This window comes from Ahaetulla prasina, chromosome 4 (assembly GCF_028640845.1).
Source record: "Ahaetulla prasina isolate Xishuangbanna chromosome 4, ASM2864084v1, whole genome shotgun sequence".
NCBI classification, from domain to species: domain Eukaryota; kingdom Metazoa; phylum Chordata; class Lepidosauria; order Squamata; family Colubridae; genus Ahaetulla; species Ahaetulla prasina.
In genome coordinates, this window is record NC_080542.1 from 18,215,602 (window position 1) to 18,237,836 (window position 22,235).

Genomic DNA, 22,235 nt, shown 5'->3' on the forward strand with positions numbered 1-22,235 from the left:
CACCTCCTTTGGGGCCACTAACTCGCCCCCAACAGTCAGCTGCGGGTGCAGCTGACTGTACCGGGATGCCGGCATCCACAGCCACTCCGTCTTGGAGGGATTGAGCTTGAGTCTGTTTCTCCCCATCCAGACCCGTACAGCTTCCAGGCACCGGGACAGCACTTCGACCGCTTCGTTGGGGTGGTCCGGGGTGGAAAAGTACAGCTGAGTATCATCAGCGTACAGATGATAACTCACCCCGAAACCACTGATGACCTCACCCAGCGGCTTCATATAGATGTTGAACAGGGTAGGCGAGAGAATCGACCCCTGAGGCACCCCACAAGTGAGGCGCCTCGAGGACGACCTCTGCCTTTAGTCAGTAGTCTAGCTATATTCAAGACTTCCTTCCCTTTCCTTTCCTTTCCTTCTCTTCCCTTCCTCCTTTCCTTTCCTTCCCTTCTTCCCTTTTCTTTCCCTTCCTTTCCCTTCCTTCCCTTCCCTTCCCTTCCTCCTTTGCTTTCTTTTCTCCTTCCCTTCCTTCCCTTCCCTTCCCTTTCTTTCCCTTCCTCCTTTGCTTTCCTTTCTCCTTCCCTTCCCTTACTGCTTTGCTTCACTTTGCTTTGCTTTGCTTCGCTTCCCTTCCCTTCCCTTCCCTTCCCTTCCCTTCCTTTCCCATCCCATAAAAGATTTTTCTGGTCTTTCTTTCATGAGTTATAGCAGTAGCACTTAAACTTATATACCTCTTCACAGTGCTTTACAGCTCTCTCTAAGCAGTTTACAGAGTCAGCATATTGCCCCCGACAATCTGGGTCCTCATTTTACCAACCTCAGAAGGATGAAGGCTTAGACAACCTTGAGCCAATCAGGATCGAACTGCTGGCAGTCGGCAGAGGAAACTGCAGTACTGCATTCTAGCCACTGTGTTCCACCATGGGTCTGATAAGTTGTCTAGCAGCCATTAATACAAAGCAAGTACTTAGCAAGTTTTCATTAGCAAGTTTTCATTTGTTCCTCTGAATGCCATTATTGGCATTATTTATTTCCTATTTCAATATCTTTTGAATTTTCATGTAGGACCATCACAAATGTGAATATTTTCAACTTCTGATAACATCCTCAATGATACAGATAGTCCTTGACTTAGGATCATTCATTTAGCGACTGTTCAAGGTTGCAATAGCACTGGAAAAAAAATAACTGGTCCTCTTACTTACAGCCATCGCAGAATTCCCATGGGCATATGATTGTGATTTAAGCACTTGGCAGCCAGCATGTATTTACAATGTTGTGGCATCTCAAGGTCATGTCATCACCGTTTGAGACCTTCCCAGCTAGCTCCCAACAAGCAAAGTCAGTGGAGGAAGCCAGATTCGCTTAACAAGGGTGTGATTCACTTAATCACCTTGGCAAAAGAAGCTTGTAAAATTGGGCATGGTGATGTGATGACTCACTTAACAATCCCATGGCTTGGCAATGGATTGTAGCCCTGATTGTTTTTGTAAATCAAGGATTACCTATGCATTGGGTTGAGTACAAAGCATTGGTTCGCTGCACTGTCCGTGGTGCTGGAAATTGGGGCGGGGGGAATGCTTGATGCTTGCAAGTGGATGATCACCAAAACAAAGACTTGCTTGGCCACATAGGTGATCCTTAAAAATCTTTCTTCCATTTATTTTCAGGGAAACATCGGCGCATCCTTAGTTTTATTGGCTGCTTTGCCGCTGGGGTCTTTCTTGGTGCCTGTATTATGCACATGGTGGCCGATGCATTGGGAGACATTGAAACAGAAATAAGAAAACGACAACACATGGTGAGTGCTGCTATAACAGCCTTGATTTCTATTTTTGCCATCCTGGAAACAAGATTCCACTTTCAAATGCCAAAGTTCTACAATTCATCATTTCCCATTAGAAAAAAAATAAGACCATGTAGGAAAAAATTCTGACATTCTGTGAGTTTCTAATTTACCAGTTACTTCATTGATCCCCTCTGCGAGTCAATGTAATAATCTCCTTGGCTATTTTTTACTCTCATACTAAGAATCTTATGATGTAGATTCGTCATTTCCTATTAGAAAAAAATAAGTCCATGTAGGACAGGAAAAAAATCTGATGTTCTGAGAATTTCTAATTTATCAGTTACCAGTGCTATTGCTACTTCATTGATTCCCTCTGTGAGTCAATATAATAATCTCCTTGGCTATTGTTTACTCTCACAGTAAAAATCTTATGACGTAAATTGATCTGAAAGCGACTGGCCCAAAGAATTGAGCCTGGATTTTCCTTTTCACTGGCCTGTCCCAATTTATAAATTCCCATATAGGGTTTTGTTTTGTTTTTTAAATAACAAACTACACCTTCATACACAAGATCTCATGAAACCTTATGATCTCTTGAGTTTTGGAACATGTTATTATTTTTAAAAAAAAACAGTGAACTAGATCAGTGGTCACCAACCGGTGGTCCGCGGACCACTGGTGGTCTACAAGAAAATTTTGGTGGTCCATGGAGAAATCTTGCCAGTCCACCCTAGTGAAGGAGCTATGGTGCAAGCAGGCCGAAGCAGTGATTGCGATGGCTGGAAGCTGTGGGAGGGAAGCACTACTTGCACTTGAGCAGTATCAGCATTCTGCCTCAGTATATTTGCCCAGCTGGTGATGCAAAGCAGCTCTCGTCTCCTGCCACTTGGGACTTGGAACGGTAAATGGCGACTGGTCTGGGGAACAGCCGGATTTTGCTTTCTATTATGGACGCCAAATCGGCTCCCTGCAAGCTCTTGTCTCACGAGGAGCGCTCACTGAAACGGCGTGGGAAACTTCAGCCAGGCTCCTCGAGAGAGGAGAGCTTGCAGGGGGCTGATCTGGCGTCTGCAATGGAGAGCAAAATCCGGCTACTCCCCTGATCAGATGCTGTTTATAGCTCCGAGTCCCAAGTGGCAGGAGACAAGGGCTGCTTTGCTCCACTGGCTGGGCAAATATACCAAGGCAGAATGCTGATGCTGCGCAAAATGAAATAGAGAAAAAGAGAATGAAAGAGAGAGAATGAAAGAGTGAGAGAGAGAGAAGAGAGAGAATCAGAATGAGAGACAGAGAAAGAGAATGAGAGAGAAAGAGAACACCGCTTCTTGGAAGAAGTGTGAGGGTGGGGCCGAAGGGAGATGTCTTGCATTAAGTATTGACCCCCCACCACCTAAATTTTGCAATGTTGGCGCAGCAGGCAGCGTTCCTTCCCGGCGCGCCTTGTTTCTCTGGAGCACTCTGCCCCCCCACTTCTGCCCGCCTCCTCCTCCTCCTCCCGGAGTCTCTGGGCTGCTTACTCAGCTGGAGGGAAAACTCTGCCATCCAGCTTGCCCGCCTCCCCAGGGATGTTGCTTGGGGAGGGGCACTTTCTTTGCAGCTCTTGTTCGAAGCCGCCTGGCTCTTTAAGGGACACACAGAGAATCGGAATGAGAGAGAGAGAGACAGAATGAGAGAGAGACAGAATGAAATAGAATCAGTGAGAGAGAGAATCAGAATGAGATAGAGAGTGGGGGGGAGAGAAAGAGAGAAAGAGTGTGGGAGAGAGAAAGAGGGGGAGAGAAAGAGAGAATGAGAGAGAAAGAGGGGGAGAGAAAGAGAGAATGAGAGAGAAAGAGGGGGAGAGAGAAAGAGAGAATGAGAGAAAGAGGGAGGGGAGAGAGAAAAAAGGGAGAGAGAGGGAGAGAGAGAAAGAGAGAAAGGGGAGAGAGATGAGAATAAGTGGGGAGAGAGAAAGGGGAGAGGGAGAGAAAGAGAGGGAGAGAGAAGCAGAAAGGGGAGAGAGAGAGAGAGAGATGACAGAATAAGTAGGAGAGAGAGAAGTAGAGGGGGAGGGGGGAGAGAAAGAGAGATGACAGAATGAGTGAGAGAGAGAGAAAGAGGGGGGGGAGACAGAATGAGAGAGAAAGAGTGGGAGAGAGAGGAGGTGAGAAAGAGAGAAAGAGAGAGGAGGGACAGTGCCTGAAGGATCCCATTCAGCAAGTGGCGCACTGGATTCGTATTAGTGGTTCCCGGGATTTAAAATTATGGACTTGGTGGTCCCTGAGGTCCAAAAGTTTGGGGACCCCTGAACTAGATTGTATATAGATGAGGCTAAAAAAGTTGGTCAGATCCTCCTTTGACCAAATGAACCTGTTAACTAATTGTTGATAATTACTGCAAGCAATTCTGGACCAGAGTTAGCAATAATCTTACCTGGTAAGACAGTAATTTAAGATTGTCTTTCTTACGACGACAATAAGAAAATCTGATTTTCTTCTACCTTCATGTGTATGCATTATCTTCTCACCTGCATCTGACAAATGTGTATCTATCTAAAAGGAAGATGCCTTTTGCAGCTGATTCTTAAAAGTCAGCATGAACAGCAATGTTGCAAAAAGTTAAATGATTTGGAAAGCCAGATTCAGAACATGGAGATGTATCACTTTCAAATTGATGCCTTCCTTTTATTTCTGTGAATAATAATTGATTGAATATAGGTCTTGTATCCAAAATTCTGATGTTGTGTTGATTCTAGGAGAGTGCCAGACATAAAGAAAATAGCACCTACATAGACACTGATAATCATTCCGAGGTAAGTAGCCCATTATTTGAGAACTTTGCTTTTCTTTCCTCTTGGCATTTACTAATCAGATGAGTTTACTACTGATTGGGAACCTGTAATTTTCCAGATGTTGGGTTCCAACTCCCATTGTCCCTAGCCATTGGGCATGCTTCCAGGGATGATCGAAGTTGGAGTTTGAAATCACGTTTGACACAAGGAACGTATTACCTCCATGTGCTGAGTCTTCAAACTCTGAACATGATGAAGAATCTGTGAACTTCCAGTGTCTTGAATTCCGCAGATGCCTCATCAAAATCAAGATTTGAAGACCATAATGTCAGTAGAAGGAGGTAGTACATTCTTTCAGTCGAATGTCATTCCTGGTGCCTTCAGGAGTATAGAAAGCTGTGTAACTCACTTGGCAAAAATATAGAGGGACTTCCCATTGCTTTCTTTTGGGTTTATGAGGTTATTGGTGGTCGTAGTGGGTGTTTCGTTGGATTTTTTTTTTCTTACCAGTTTAGTCTTGAATTCTTAGAATTCCTTTTTTTCAACAACTAACCAGACTTATTCCTGCTTAGCTATTGGAGATCAGCTAAATTCTGCTAAATGCTGCTACATAGCTGGGCAGAACAACATCTGTCAATCTTGTCCTCTTTAAGATGCAAAGCTGGCTGGGGAACTCTGGGAGCTGAAGTCCATACATCTTAAAGTTTCCAAGTCTGAGAAACACCAGTCTAGAGAGAAATAAAGTCCTTGACTGTTACCTCTGTGAATTGTATTTTATATTGTTCTACTTAAAGTAGAATGACTAACTCCAATAGTTGGCCCGAATGTTCAAATTTGTAACACAACGGGTGTGGATCACCCAAGACTAAATTTTGTATAGGTTTCCCATTTTGCAATATTTTCAATTACTTAATTTCACCGGCTCAAGCTTCCACTTGGTTTTAGAGCTTCCAAGGATAGCAATTCCTAACTTTGATTTTTTTATTAGATTAGACAACTTTAAATGATTTGTTATGGCTTGTCTTAAAGCTCTTCTAATCACTGCTTTTATCTCACTGGTCCAGTTTGTATGATAACTTATCATGTGAGTAAAAACAGAACTGTTCCTTGATTTGTTGTTCTGTTTGAGTCTTAAAAAAAAAGTCTTTAAAAAAAAAAAAAAGATTATTGTCATTTTTCTGGAAGACTTTTTTAAACCAAGCTTTAAAACAAGTAGATTGAAATACATAAACTTTGAACAATCGCTCTTAGGGCAATGTAGTACTTTGGATTTAAATTTGAAAAGTTGCTTCCAAGTATGCAGACATATATAGACTTCCTTCACCAGATCCTCATTAAAATACTTTATCAGTATCAACTTCCTGTGGAGGCACCAGAGCGAAGTGGGTGAGGATGCATTTTAAGGAACCCAACTAATTCCTGAAAAGGAGCCCTTTTAAGGGCATCCCCAAACCTGGAGGATTTGGGAAATTAAAGGGAAGGCTTTGTACTTCAGATGAGACGCTAGCGTCCAGGAGAACAAGAGCCGAACCTCTTAAATCAGGCAGGAAAAAAATCTGTCTTTAGGGCAGATCAAGAGCAATGGCGGCCACACAGCGAGGAAGCAAAAAAGGATTTCAGTGTCAGCAGTCCTGAAGGATCGGTGAAAGTAAAAGTGAGAATTCTTACCAAAGAAACAACGAACGAGAGAGTCGCAGAGGGCAAGAGCGGCGGCTGGGAAGGAGAGCGCTCAACAGGAGATGACCAAACAAAGGCAACAAAGTAACAGAAGGTATGGAAGGAGCAATTAACAAGAAGATACAAAGTAATAAACTGTAAAAACTGGATTTGAGTTAAGGATTTAAATGCACCACGAGAAGGAAAAACAGTGAAGGCACAACAAACAGAAAATTTAAACTTTAACGTAAGGAGTTCTCATATTTAAATTGGCAGACTTGGCGGTTTTGATGGACTTAGTGGAATGAAAAGGGGGTAATTTGGAAGAGATCAATAGACAGCTATGTGGACAATTGTGGGTTAATAGCTACTAATATTTACTGAGAAGAAGAAAGAATGGATTGGAATAAGAGAGATAAAAAGATAAAAAAAACAATTATAAGAGAGAAACTGGAAGGACGTAAATATTGTGTATTGAACTTGAACGTGACTAAGCTTGAATGGACGATCTGATGCAATAGGGAGTGGAAAGAAGGAGAAGAAGAAAACCAAAAAGAGAACTTTAAAAAAAAAAGAAGGAAAATCTGGTTGGAATTTATTATAGTTATTATATATATTGATAATTGATAAAAATCACTGTTTGAGGCGGGGGGAACACACTATTTGGTCTGTTGATAATATTTGGAAAAGGAGAGGTTATAAAAGATATAGAAACTCAACGTTAAGAAATTGTTTGGATAAGTTTGAAAGGATTAAAGAGGAAGATATATTTTGATTATTGGATAACATATACTAATAATCATAGTAAAAATATTTGAATTAATTGATCATCAATTCATTGATTAGCAAATCTGACTTGGGGGAAAAATGGAGGGGAGAGACTGTTAATGAATATCTGAAAGGTAAAGCTTGATCTATGTGGTGATAATTAAATAATTTAAAGAAATTGATATATATAGGAATTAGCAGTAAAAAGTAAATATTAAATATTAGAAGAGTAATTTTTATGATATTGTGGGAAAAATTTACAAAAAATGTAACAATGTCAACCACATCAATAGTAACAAGAATAGGAAAAAAGCTCACCTCTAACCCAACATCTACAGCATCTCCCATAACTCATCGGTCAAATGAAAATATGTCAGAGAAAGAAAAAGATAAAACAGAATCGACAATACAGAGTATGCAAAATACGCTTCAAATCATTCAAGAGACACTGATGAAATTCCAAGAAAAAGTGGCAGACAACCAGGAAGAGGCTAGGAAACACCATCAAGAAATCAAAAATGAGATAGGAGAATTAAAGGAAGATTTTAAAAATATGAAGGAAAAGATAGAAAATATGCAATACACAGTTGCAGAAAATGAGCAAAAAGTTATAAAAATAGAAACCAAGGTGGACCAACTAGACCTCAAGGTAGAAATGGTGGAGCAGAAAACATTACAATCAAATAAAGAACTAATGGATACAATCGCCTTTTTGGAAATGGAGAAGGCATCATTTTTCTTACGCTTCCAGAACGTTGTAGAAGGAAAAGAGGAGGACCTGGGGGAAAAAATGGCTGAAATCATAGTAGAGTTAGTACAGAGAGATAAGTCAGAAATAAGAAGCACCATAAATGAAATTTATCGCGTTCACAATAATTGTATAAGAAGGCACCGTTTAGCAAGAGAAGTACATATAAGATTTACCAAAAAAACAATGAGAGATGAAATTTATAAAAAATCAAGAGACTGTAACCTATAAAAGAAAAGAAATTATAGTATTAAAACAAATTCCACGTAGAATTTGAGAGCAAAGACAGCAATACCATTTCCTAACATCACGTCTTACAAAATATAAAGTAATGTTTAGGTAGCTCATCCCTGAAGGTATCTTAATCACATGGCAAGATAAGTAGTTTAAAGTAGACTCAATAAGGAAAGCTCAAGAATTTTATAAAAATTACTTGGAGGAAGAACAAGAAAGTAAGGACAAATCAGAAAGTAGAAGCCAGGAGGACAACTTACAAGAGGAATCAGAAAGAGAGAGAGAGTTAAGGAGAAGCCAAGAAAAAGAACGAGAAGAAAGAGAAGGAGCAAGAAAAAAAGAAAAAAAGGAAACAAAAAACACTGAGAAATAAACACAGTAGGAGATGGAAGAGACATTATCCCTATTCTCATTAAATATCAATGGTTTAAATGCACAGAAAAAGAGAACACAAGTATTTACAAAATTAAAAAAGTTAGATATAGATGTGATATGTTTGCAAGAGATACATATAAAAAAAGGATTCCAAAAATTATTGGAAAACAAGAAATTAGGAAGATTATATGTATCATTATCACAAAAGGGAAAAAAGAGGAATAGCAGTGTACATAAAAGAAAAAATAAACTCAGAATTAGCGTATGCAGATGATGAGGGGAGAACTTTAATGATAAAATTAGATAGAATGAATAGAATAGAATAGAATAGAATTTTATTGGCCAAGTGTGATTGGACACACAAGGAATTTGTCTTGGTGCATATGCTCTCAGTGTACATAAAAGAAAAGATACGTTCATCAAGGTACAACATTTACAACACAATTGATGATCAATATATCAATATAAATCATAAGGATTGCCAGCAACAAGTTATAGTCATACAGTCATAAGTGGAAAGAGATCGGTGATGGGAACTATGAAACGATTAATAGTAGTGCAGATTCAGTAAATAGTCTGACAGTGTTGAGGGAATTATTTGTTTAGCAGAGTGATGGCCTTCGGGAAAAAACTGTTCTTGTGTCTAGTTGTTCTGGTGTGCAGTGCTCTATAGCGTCGTTTTGTGGGTAGGAGTTGAAACAGTTTATGTCCAGGATGCGAGGGATCTGCAAATATTTTCACGGCCCTCTTCTTGATTCGTGTAGTATACAGGTCCTCAATGGAAGGCAAGTTGGTAGCAATTATTTTTTCTGCAGTTCTAATTATCCTCTGAAGTCTGTGTTTTTCTTGTTGGGTTGCAGAACCGAACCAGACAGTTATAGAGGTGCAAATGACAGACTCAATAATTCCTCTGTAGAATTGGTTCAGTAGCTCCTTGGGCAGTTTGAGCTTACTGAGTTGGCGCAGAAAGAACATTCTTTGTTGTCCTTTTTTAATGATGTTTTTGATGTTAGCTGTCCATTTGAGATCTTGCGATATGATAGAACCCAGAAATTTGAAGGTTTCTACTGTTGATACTGTGTTGTCAAGTATTGTGAGAGGTGGAAGTATGGAAGGGTTTTTCCTAAAGTCTACCACCATTTCTACAGTTTTGAGTGTGTTCAGTTCCAGATTGTTTTGGTTGCACCACAAGGCTAGTCGTTCGACCTCTCGTCTATTTGCGGATTCGTCATTGTCTCGAATGAGACCAATCACTGTTGTGTCATCTGCGACCTTCAGTAGCTTAACAGATGGATCATTGGAGATGCAGTCATTGGTATACAGAGAGAAGAGAAGTGGGGAGAGCACACAGCCTTGGGGGGGCCCTGTGCTAATTGTACAGGTATTTGATGTGATCTTGCTTAGCTTCACCTGCTGCTTCCTGTTTGTTAGGAAGCTTGTGATCCACTTACAAGTCTGTTCCGGTACCTGTAGCTGGTTTAGCTTAGTTAGAAGAATGTCTGGAATGATGGTATTGAATGCTGAACTAAAGTCTACAAAAAGGACCCTTGCATAGGTCTTTGGAGACTCAAGATGTTGTAGGATGTAGTGCAGAGCCATATTAACAGCATCATCTGTTGATCTATTTGCTCGGTATGCAAATTGCAAGGGGTCTAAGAGCGGATTCGTGATGGTTTTCAGGTAGGAAAGCACTAGATATGGAATATAAACAAATATTACTAGTAGTGTTATATGCTCCAAATAAAAATCAATAGGAATATTACAAAAAACTACATGATACAATAATAGATCAAAAAATTGAAAATCTATGCATAATAGGCGACCTTAATGCCATAGTTGACAGTAAAAGAGATTATCACAGCAATAAGAAAAATAAAAAAAGAAAGAAATATTACATAAAGAATTTTTCAATATGGCATCAGAACTAAGGTTAAGAGGCATATGGAGAGAAACACAAGGAAGAAAAGCAATATACATATTATTCCCATTCCCATCAATCATGGTCCAGGATAGATATGGCCTGGATGACAACACAATTACAATTAGAAACAGAAAAAATAGAAATAGGAACAAATGAATGGGCTGACCATAATCCAATAACCATGTATTGGAAAGGACAAAAAAGATATAAAAGATGGACCTTAAATCAAAGTATATGTAAAGAGAAAGAATATAAGAAATTCCTGGAAAAAGAGCTAGAGATTTTCCTTAGTGTAAATAAAAAAGAAGATACATCAATTCAAAATCTCTGGGACACATTAAAAACATTTGTTAGAGGGGTGACAATTGCATATATGACAAAAAGAAGGAAAGAGAAAAGGTCCCAACAAAATAAACTACAAGAAGAGCTTTAAAAAGCAGAAGAAGACCTGCAAAAAAACCTCCAAAATAAAAAAAATAAAAGAGGAAAAGAGAATAATTAAACATAAATTAAATCTGATAACTCAAGAGGAAGTGGCAACGAAAATAAAAAAATAAAAATGACCAAACAAAATTATTTTGAGCATGCAAACAAAGTGAGCAGATGGTTAGCCTATAAACTAAAAAAAAAAGAGAGAGAAAAGAACAATCCAACAATTGAAAGATGAGGAGGGGAAAATCCAAAGCAAAAGAGAAGATAAGAAACTAATAGTACCTACTTTCTTTTCGAAACTATACACACAGGAAGAAACGACAGAAGCAGAAATAAGCAAAAATACTTTGAGGAAACAAATGCATGCAAACTGACAAAAGAAGAGAAAGAAATATTAAACCGACCAATCTCTGAAACAGAATTTGGAATTGCAATAAAAAGACAAAAAAGCAATAAAATGCCGGGCCCAGATGGAATACCAGTGGAATTATATAGGAGTATCCAAGAACAAATAGAAGAATTAATATTGGAAATATTTAATGAAGCATTACAGAATACAAACATACCCCAAACATGGACAGAAGCTTAAATTACACTTATACCTAAGGAGGATTCAGATCAGCAATCAGTACAAAACTATAGGCCCATCTCTTTATTGAATTCCAACTATAAAATATACACGTCAATCATTGCGGAAAGGTTACAAATTTTTTTAGATAAATAACAACACCCGGATCAAAATGGTTTCCTCCCCGGTCGACAAATTAAAAACAATACTCGGACCATAATCAATATATTGGAGTATTACGAAGTACACCCAGAGAAACAAGTTTCACTGGTTTTCCTTGACACACAAAAAGCTTTCGACAATTTAAATTGGAGATTTATGATACAACTAATTAAAAAATTTGGATCCAAATTTGAAAAAATGATTGAAAAAATATATTCAAAGCAAACTGCAAGAGTAATTATTAACCAAGACACAACAGATAAATTTGAAATAACAAAAGGTGTAAGACAGGGGTGTCCATTCTCCCCAATTCTCTTTATACTATCATTGGAGCCACTCTTAAAAAAAATTAGGGAAGATCGGGAGATAAAAGGATTGAGAATAAAAAATGAGTACAAATTGCAAGCCTTTGCTGATGATATGGTTTTTATTATTGAGGAACCCTTAAAATCAGGCCCCAATTGATCAAAAAAATAGAAGAATTTGGCATAGTAGTAGGTTTAAAAATTAATAGGAAGAAATCTAAATTATTAACAAAAAATCTTACAAAAAAACAGGAGATAGAATTAGAAAATAACATGAACATTCAGATAACAAAAAAATAAAATATCTAGGGATTTGGTTAACAGCAAGAGGCTCCTCAAATAAGAAAGATAATTATGATAAATTAATACAGCAAATTGGGAAAGATTTGGAAAATTGGAAAAACTTACAAATGTCATGGATGGGAAGAGTGGCAGCAATAAAAATGAATATCTTGCCAAAATCCTGTTCCTCTTCCAGGTTATACCGATAAGAATAGAAAAAAGGTTCTTTGATTCATTAAACAGATTGACCTCAAAATTTATACGGCAAGGACGAAAGCCTAGGATTAGATTGAAAACATTACAGGATACTAAGGATAGAGGAGGAGTAGCCCTACCAGACTGGGAAATTTATTATCAAGCAGCATGCCTGACATGGTTAAAAGAATGGATGGAGCTGGGAAACAAAAGAATCCTAACAGTAGAAGGCCATGATCTTCAGGTAGGATAGCATGCATTCCTGTGGGGTGAAAAATACAAAATACATGGGTATTTTAAAAGACATATAATTAGGAATTCATTACTATGAATTTGGAACAAAATCAAAAAACAACACTATATGAATATACCATTTTGGGCCTCCCCAATGAGATACTAACACATCCAAATTTAATAGATGGGACTAAAATAATTAGATATAAGGATATGCTAAATGAATTGGGAAAATTAAAAACGAAACACAGGATTTGAATAGACAAGTCGAATGGTGGACATATCTCCAAATTAGATCAAAATATTTAGAAGACTCTAAGACTAAGCAGATACAATTGGAACAAAACGAATTGGATAAAATAATATATGGGAAGGACCAAAAACTAATTAGTAAAACATACAATTTCTTGTTACGGTATAAAATGGAAGAGGAAATAGTGAAAGATACCATGATTAAATGGGCGAGAAATTTTAACCATACAGTAGAATTAGAGAAGTGGGAAAAGATGTGGAAAACAAACATGAAATTGACAATATCGACAGCATACAAGGAAAACCAGATGAAAATGTTCCATAGATGGCACCAGCTAGAATAGCAAAGATGTTCCCCAACAACTCACAAGTAGATTGAAATACATAAATTTTGAACAATCGCTCTTAGGGCAATGTAGTACTTTGGATTTAAATTTGAAAAGTTGCTTCCAAGTATGCAGGCATAAATAGACTTCATTTACCAGATCCTCATTAAAATACTTTATCAGTATCATACATTAATTATGAAAAAGACATGGCTGCTTTAAAGACACATCAAGAAGTACACTCCAAAATACATGCACAAAAATCATATGCAAAGCATTGCAAAGCCTTTAAGGAAGAAGTTGGCTTTAAAACAACAATCTTGGCTACAGGGATGATTTGGCAAAAGAAAGTTCTCCTCCCCCAAACCTAGGTCCTCCTAGTGCTTTTGTCAGATGCAAGGAACCTGGATGACACAGGTAGTTAATACCAATAACCATCGCACTTAGACTCACATAGTTCTTTACAGCCCCCTATAAGTAGTTTACAGTGTCAACCTATTGCCCCCAATAATCTGGGTCCTCATTTTACTGACCTCGGAAGGATAGAAGTGTGAATCAGCCTTGAACCAGTCAGGGTTGAACTCCAGACTGTGGGCAGAATTAACCTGCAATACTGCATTCTAACCACTGCGCAGTTGATCAGAAAGACATGTCTATTGCTATTGCTATTACCTATTGAGAGGAATCTTGCCAGACTAATGCAATCATGACAGAAACTACTAGATAAGCACTGCAAGCTTTAGAGAGGATTTGCTTTCCACCACCTCCTTCCCTTTAACAATTCCAAGCTAGTCAGTCTTTTCACTCCTCCCTGCTCCAGATTCCACTGTCATTGGACTTCAATCTCCAGAATTCACCATTTAGTAAGAACTTTGTCAGTGGGGGCTGGGTTGGGCTAGAGTAGTAAAAAACTGTAAGTTAATTTGTTCATGTGGTATTAGGGTGGGGATACGTGATTTAGGAACCAACAAATGTATAATCTTTCACAAACTCTGTGATTTTTTTTATTCAACAATACCTTGTCAATAGATCATGAGGAGGTAACTTGTGGCCTTCCAGGTGCTGCTGCACTGCAGTTCCTAGCATTCCTCATCATTGGATATACTTCCTACTTCGCCTGCTTGCCTGCTTGCTTGCTTGCCTGCTTGCCTACTTGCTTGCTTGCCTGCTTGCTTGCCTGCTTGCTTGCTTGCCTGCTCGCTTGCTTGCTTGCCTGCTTGCTTGCCTGCTTGCTTGCTTGCTTGCTTGCCTGCTTGCCTGCTCACTCGCTCGCTTGCCTGCTTGCTTGCTTGCCTGCTCGCTTGCTTGCTTGCCTACTCGCTTGCCTGCTCGCTCGCTTGCCTGCTCGCTCACTTGCTTGCTTGCCTGCTTGCCTGCCTGCCTGCTTGCTTGCTTGCCTGCTTGCTTGCCTGCTCACTTGCCTGCCTGCTCGCTTGCTTGCCTGCTTGCCTGCCTGCCTGCCTGCTTGCTTGCTTGCCTGCCTGCTTGCTTGCTTGCTTGCCTGCTTGCTTGCTTGCCTGCTTGCTTGCCTTGCCTGCTTGCCTGCTTGCCTGCTCACTCGCTCGCTTGCCTGCTTGCCTGCTTGCTTGCTTGCCTGCTCGCTGCTTGCTTGCCTGCTCACTTGCTTGCTTGCTTGCCTGCTTGCCTGCTCGCTCACTTGCTTGCTTGCCTGCTTGCCTGCCTGCCTGCTTGCTTGCTTGCCTGCTTGCTTGCCTGCTCACTTGCCTGCCTGCTCGCTTGCTTGCCTGCTTGCCTGCCTGCCTGCCTGCTTGCTTGCTTGCCTGCCTGCTTGCTTGCTTGCTTGCCTGCTTGCTTGCTTGCCTGCCTGCTTGCTTGCTTGCCTGCTTGCTTGCCTGCCTGCTTGCTTGCTTGCTTGCTTGTATTCATGTCAGAAGCACTTAAAGCACTTCCAGGTTGAAAGAATTAGCTGGTAACATCACAGTTCCCCTGGGGATGCCTGATTGGGGGCTGACCAGTTTAAGGTTGACTCAGCCTTCCATCCTTCCAAGAAAGGTAAAATGAGGTCCCAGATTGTTGGGGGCAATACGCTGCCTGTGTAAACCGCTTAGAGAGGGTTGTAAAAGCAGTGTGAAGCACTATATAAGTCTTAAGTGCTGTTGCTTCTAATCTGGACAATTCTGTTGAGTCATCAAAGTCTGATAATGTCAGATCTCAACCCAGACACAAGAGGACACAATTCAATCAAGTCCAATTTTATGTGCCTGTACCCAATAGACAGCAGCTTCTCACATTAAAGCTATAGCCTTCTAACTTAATATACATGAGAGTTTCTAGGGTGTCTAAATTCTATTCTATTCTATTCTATTCTATTCTATTCTATTCTATTCTATTCTATTCTATTCTATTCAAGAGCCTAAGAAATTACTATCCATAAAGGAAGAGTTTCTGTTAAGAAGAGTAATCCTCACTGCCACCTGCTGGTCCAACCCTAGTATTGCCATGCATCAATTCTCCAGAATTGAGGACTAGAGATGATATGGATAGCAGTCTTCCAATATCTCAGGAGTTGCCACAAAGAAGAGGGAGTCAAACTATTCCCCAAAGCACCTGAAGGCAGGACAAGAAGCAATGGGTGGAAACTAATCAAGGAGAGAAGCAACTTAGAACTAAGGAGAAATTTCCTGGCAGTTAGAATCAGTGGAACAACTTGCCTCCAGAAGTTGTAAATGCTCCAACACTGGAAGTTTTTAAGATGTTGGATAGCCATTTGTCTGAGGTGGTTCTAGGGTTTCCTGCCTAAGCAGGGGGTTGTACTAGAAGACCTCCAAGGTCCCTTCCAACTCTGTTATTCTATTCTACTTTATATTTATTTATTTGTCAATTTTTTTTTTACAAATTTAAACAAACATAATGAAAAAACTGAAAGGGATGCTAGGTACATTAGTGCACTTATGCGCTAGGGACCTTAGGAACTTCTTAAATATGGGATGAGGTTCACAGAAGTTAAGTTGTAATTAAAAGTTAGTAGCTGAGACAATTGCTACATAAAAGATTTTCTTAGTTTTGCCTTCATTTATTGGCAAAGATGGGCGAGTAGAAGGGCAGGGAACCAGGGGTGAAATCTAGCAGGTTCTGACAGGTTCTGGAGAACCGGTAGCGGAAAGTTTGAGTAGTTCGGCAAATACCATCTCTGGCTGGCCCCAGAGTGGGGTGGGAATGGGGATTTTGCAGTATTCTTCCCCTGCTACACCCACCAAGCACACCCACAAATCTATGCTATGCCACGCCCACCAAGCCACACCCACAGAACCGGTAGTAAAAAAAATTGGATGTCACCACTACAAGGAGCCCTGAAAAAAATGCAACATTTGCCCATTAATCTTGAAAGATTTGAAAACCTTTGTACACCTTAACAACTGTTTTGACATGCAGACTAATGGGTGACTTTTGAAAAGTAGCAATGGGGGTAATTGTCCAGGGTTTTCAATGTAGGGATAAAGCTGTAGTTCAGGGGTGTCCAAACTACGGCCCACGGGCCAACTGCGGCCCGCGGGTCAGTTTTTATTGGCCCGCAGCAAATTCTGAAAATATAATTGAATATGGCCCGCACATGGCGCTTGAGCTCAACTCTGTAAAACCCCGTTAGCATCCCCTGAACACGCTGGCCATCCCTGCCCCCCCTTCCCCAAGCAGGGCAAGGTCAGGGCAGGGGCCCCACTTCCCTGTGCGGGACCCCCGGACCCCGCAAGCTCCTTACACAACCGCTCGGCCTGGGTCGGGTCTGCGCGCAGGGCGGGCGATTGGCGTTCCCACGCGGGCTCCACATGCTCACTGGCTGGCTGGCTGGCACGGCCCCCACCCACCCACCTACCCACCCCCCACCCCACCCCACTCGGGCGGGCGGGCATGCTTCAGCCGCCCGCATTAGGCTCCGTTACAGCCTGGCAACTCCCTCCCTGCGCAAAGCCGGAGCGGCTGCCAACGGCTCCATTAGCCGCGAAGCAGCAGCGAAGGCGAGCCGGTGTCAGCCGCGGCTGAGTACCTGGCATCCCGCCTGCCTCCCGCGCGCCGCCCCCTCGCCCTTCGCCGGTGCCGGATGGGCAGAGGATGAGGAGAGATGGGCCAAGCTTGCGGGTACTCCATCCTCTGCCGGAGCCAGCAGTACCAGTCCGCCGCATCTGACCTGTGAGTTCGGCCACGGGCATCCCTGCGCGGAGTTGGGAGACTTCGGGGGAATTGGAGGAAGGGGCAGAGGAGGAGGAGGAAGGGACGCTCGCAGGACCAAGACTGGGAGCAGCCTCGTCCGGGGGGGGGAGCCGGCAGGGAGGAAGGGAGGCTGGTCGGAGCCTCCGCGAGCGAGGCGACTTAAGCAAGGCAAGGAAGGAGTTGGGGAGACGCGGCGTGGAAGAACAAAAGGATTTGCCGGAGGTGGGGATGGGGACTGAAGGGGGGTGGGCAGCGAGCAGCCCACGCCGCTTTTCCCCGCCAGTCAAGAATGCGCCGCGCAAGAGGCAGCAAGGAAAAAAAGTTTTCCCGTAGGCAAAAAGATGACACGGGACGCGGATTGCCGCCTGGAGCTGTCACGTGGCCCAGGTGGCCAGGGACGCCTTCCCACGCAGACCAGGGTCGCTCTAAAGCGGCCTGGAGAGGCCCACTTGGGCGCGGTCAAGAAAATCAAGAAAAAAAGTATTGTACGTTACTTCCTTTATCAATCACCTTGCTGACATTTGCAAAGAAAAGTATAATCAAAAAGTATAAAACAGTAGTCTGTAGTGCAATTTTGTGACTGGATCAATTGAGGTGCCACTGAAGGTGTCTTCTTACTCTTGGTCTACAGAAGCCACCTTCTGAGGTCACACCAGGGTCTCTGAACATGGGTTTTTGTAAGGCTGACACAGGGCTGATAGTGGGAAAACTCAGGCAAAATTGTCTTTGCGTGGTAAGCGGTTGTGTGACTGCAGAAAGTAAACCCCCCCCCCATTTCATATTCCTGTAAAACACAACGTCCGCAGCTTGCAACAGGGTGGACGTAAAAGCCTGTCTTGACTCAGACACAGCAAATTGAGGATGTAGTTTGGCATCAGACTACATCAGACTGTGTTTGGTCCTACACAGAGTTCTTGATCTCTGTTAGAAATACACACAGTAATCATGTGTCAATATGTCACCTCTTGTGTGTGGCCCGGGCCACACATGAATTTACTAGGCTTATATACTGTTTGTTGTCCAGCCGCATGCCTTTCTGAATAATTATATTTAAAAATATTACATTAAAAATCAACATAACACAAACACACACGTACACAAACATAGAGATACACATGCACATATATATAATTCACACACATACAGTATACTTAAGCCTAAACTGTGCATAGGGACTACCCAGACGGCTGAAAAAAGTGATTTCTGACAGGTTCTCACACTTTTGACCAGTCCTCACACTTATGACCGGTCATCATTTATGCCTGTTGCAGCATTTTGTGCATAAGGACTACTCAGAGGGCTGAAAAAGTTATTTTTGACCTGTCCTCACACTTTTGACTGGTCCTCACACCTACAACTATCTTTACATTTTGCACCCTATCTTGTAACCGTGGTGAAGAGAAGCAGTTGTGAAATGAGTGATATGGTTGTTAAAAATGCTGCAATGGGCATAAATGTGAGGATGGTCATAAGTGTGAGGACTGGTCAAAAATTACTTTTTTTAGCCCTCTGAGTAGTTTCTATGCCCATAGCCACATCCATTCAATCACATGAGCAGTTAGCCACGCCCACCAGTCACATGACCACCAAGCCACACCCCAAAATAAGCCACGCCCACAGAACTGGTACGAAAAAAAATTACACACACACACACACCCCGTTCAATGGTGTGGCCCGGGCCTTTGCTTATTTTTCTGTATTTGGCCCTCACCAAAAAAACTTTGGACACCCCTGCTGTAGTTGGTCATGAATAAATAAGTCTCCTAGTCCTGGATCCTTAGGGCAAATGGAACATAGTTATGTTGCCAGCAAAATCCAGATTCAAGACTCCATTCAACAATGGACATTCGTAGGTTTCTCTGGATGGATCCGAATAGCCAAAAATCCAAATTACAGTAGGTTGGTTGTAGTAGTGATTGACATTTTGCCCACTGGATCTTCTAGGCCAAGGTGCCAGTGTGCATCACTCTTGGTCAGAGATAATTGTGGATGCCTCTGTTCAGTATTGAAGGAAGCTGCTGTTTCCTTCACATCTGAGTGTAATGTGTAATAAAAGGCAAAGATTCCCCTCGCACATATGTGCTAGTCGTTCCTGACTCTAGGGGGCGGTGCTCATCTCCGTTTCGAAGCCAAAGAGCCAGCGCTGTCTCTGTGGTCATGGGGCTGGCATGACTCAACCCCAAAGGTGCACAGAACGCTGTTACCTTCCCACCAAAGGTGGTCCCTATTTTTCTACTTGCATTTTTTACGTGCTTTCAAACTGCTAGTTTGGGACAAGTAACGGGAGCTCACCCTGTTATGCGGCACTGGGGATTTGAACTGCTGAACTGCCGACCTTTTGATCAAACAAACTCAGCATCTTAGCCACTGAGCCACCGCATTCCTGTAATGTGTAATACAGGTCCTCATTCAGACAGCTTGCATTGAAAGTCGGCTTGCCTTCAGTTAGCTTGCCTTTGCTTTGGAACAGAGGACTTTCAGTATTCAACCAAATTGTTTCAACATCCAGCTAGATTTCTTTCCTCTTTCCAACACCCCCATTTTTGATTAGAGTTCTAAAAAATTCAGAAACCACCCATGTTTTTAAGAGAAGGATGAGGAGGGGACATGATAGCCTCCCAGTACTTGAAGGACTCTCAAAAAGAAGAGGAGATTGACTCCTAACAGGGAGAACAATTAATCAGTGGAACTGCTTGCCTTCAGACGTTGTGGGTGCTCCATCACTGGAGATTCTTAACAAGAGATTGGACAGCCACTTGTCTGGTATAGGGTCTCCTTCTTGAGCAGGAGGCTGCACTTGAAGACCTCCAAAATTTCTTCCAATTTATTTTGTTAGATTCTGTTATGTTAGACTTATTCTCTAGGGCGGATGTCGGCAACGTGCGGCTCCCGAGCCGCATGTGGCTCTTATGTCCCCCTGCTGTGGCTCCCTGACGGCTGGCTGACCCCTCCCAGTCACTCCTCGCCTGGCCTGAGAAGGGAAGGGTGACAGCGGGGATGGAGAGTCACTCACATTCCAGAGTGCCCCTGTACTTGTCTCTTATCTCGCAGGCACTTCTTCTGGTGCTTCTTGGTGCTGCGCACACCTCAGTTGCTCGGGGAGACGCACAACTTTCTCTCCGCCCCGAGACACTGGCCTGGCTCAGCTGCAGTGGATGCTCTGCATCATAATGGGCTCCAAAAGGAGGAGGAGATGTCGTCTCCCCCATTATGAACCACACTAAATTTAAGTGTGCTGCGCAAGGTGCTGCGAGAGCAGCAAGCAAGCCATGGAGGTGGCGAGGGCAAGTTGTACATCCAGAGCCACAAAACCCAAGTAGGCATGGCTGGGAGGGGTGTATGTCATGTGACTGGGTAGGAATGACGTAGAGTTGGCCGTACCCACCCAGGTTTTGTGGCTCCCAGTGTTTTCTGTGAGAAATGGGTCCAAATGGCTCTTTGAGTGTTTAAGGTTGCAGATCCTAGACCCCTAGGACAGCAGAGGCCAGCACAATGGGGGGAAGTTTGTCAAAGAGAACTACAACCTAAAAGTAAGGAGACATTTTCTGACAGTGAAAATAATTAATCAATAGAACAGCTTGCTTCCTGAAATTGTGGGTGCTCCATCAATGGAGGTTTTCAAAAAAATAGACTGGACAACTATTGGACTTGGATAGTATAAGATTCCAGCCTTGAAGAGACTGATGGATTAGAAGACCTCTAAGATCCCTTCCAATTCAATGATTATTTTAATTAGATATGAGCTTGTTTGTATGCTTAACAATTCAATGACCCAGGTTCAGGTTCTCCCTTAGCCAGGCAAAGTTCTTGAGTGGATGTTTCCTTCCTCAGCTTAACCAATTCCATAGAACGCTGTAAGAAAATTAAGACTGTGCTAATGGAGGAAAGGGGAGATTTATCCTGAACTAATATATTATACAATGATGAGTGCTTTAACTCATAATGATTCTGTTTCATACTTATTCTCTCTCTCTCTCTTTCTCTCCCTTTCTCCCTCAACAGCTGTATCCATTTGGAGAGCTCATAATTTCATTGGGCTTCTTCTTGGTGTTTTTTATTGAAAGCATGGTGCTCCACTGTTGCCCCCAAGCTGTTCACTCACATGGCAGCCACGAAAATCATGAGGATCACAAAGAGCTCCCACCTTCTCACAGTTCCTTCCGGGCATTTATACTTTTCCTGTCGCTGTCCTTTCATTCGGTCTTTGAAGGACTCGCTATTGGTGTGCAAAAGGAGACCACGGATACCATCCAACTTTGCCTGGCCGTGCTCATCCACAAAGCCATCATGAGCTTCAGTTTGTCTTTGAAGCTGGTGCAGAGCAGCACCAAGCTCCAATGGAGGATACTCTACCTGGTGGTCTTTGCTCTGATGTCTCCTGTTGGTATCAGTGTAGGCATCGCTGTATCTCTTTCCAATGGGGATGGCAGCGGTCTGGCTCAAGCTGTCCTTGAAGGCGTTTCAGCAGGAACTTTCCTGTATGTCACATTCCTGGAAATTCTTCCTTACGAGCTGGGTTCGCATGAAAGCCCTCTCACCAAGTTCCTTTTCATCAGCCTAGGCTTCTCCATCATGGCTGTCATTGCCGTTTGGGCATAAAACTCATGCTCATGCTAAGGAGCCTGGGAAACCTGCTTTCCATCAGCCATCGTCGATGGACGGACCTATTCCTCTTTTGTCTTCTCTGGCACTTTGTATTGCATCTATTCATGTTGTGTATGCCCTTATACTTGTCTTAAGTACCACGACAAAAATGTAGCAAGGAGAGAAGCTTATAGTCACCCTCCAAGGAAGTTCAAGAGAAAACTAAGTGATCTAGATAAAAATAGCTAATCATGACAGATGTAAGACATCAGATGGACTCATTTTCACTTCTTGAGCTGCCGGAAGGCTGCAATTCGGTCTTCTCAATCATTTGTCTTCCATAAGACTGAAGACTGTAGATTAAAACAAAAAGTCAACAACAAAAACATACTGGAAGCAGCAGAGGCTTCTGCAGTGGAGGTCAATGATGAAAATGGTGTTGTGTTGTCTCAACACAAGTCCACCTTATCTGCATG

The 22,235-nt window shown here is 42.1% G+C and overlaps 1 pseudogene; it reads left to right on the forward strand.

Moving 5' to 3' along the window:
* Positions 1-22,235, forward strand: part of LOC131197299 (vomeronasal type-2 receptor 116-like) — a 52,058-nt pseudogene that overhangs the window by 14,556 nt on the left and 15,267 nt on the right.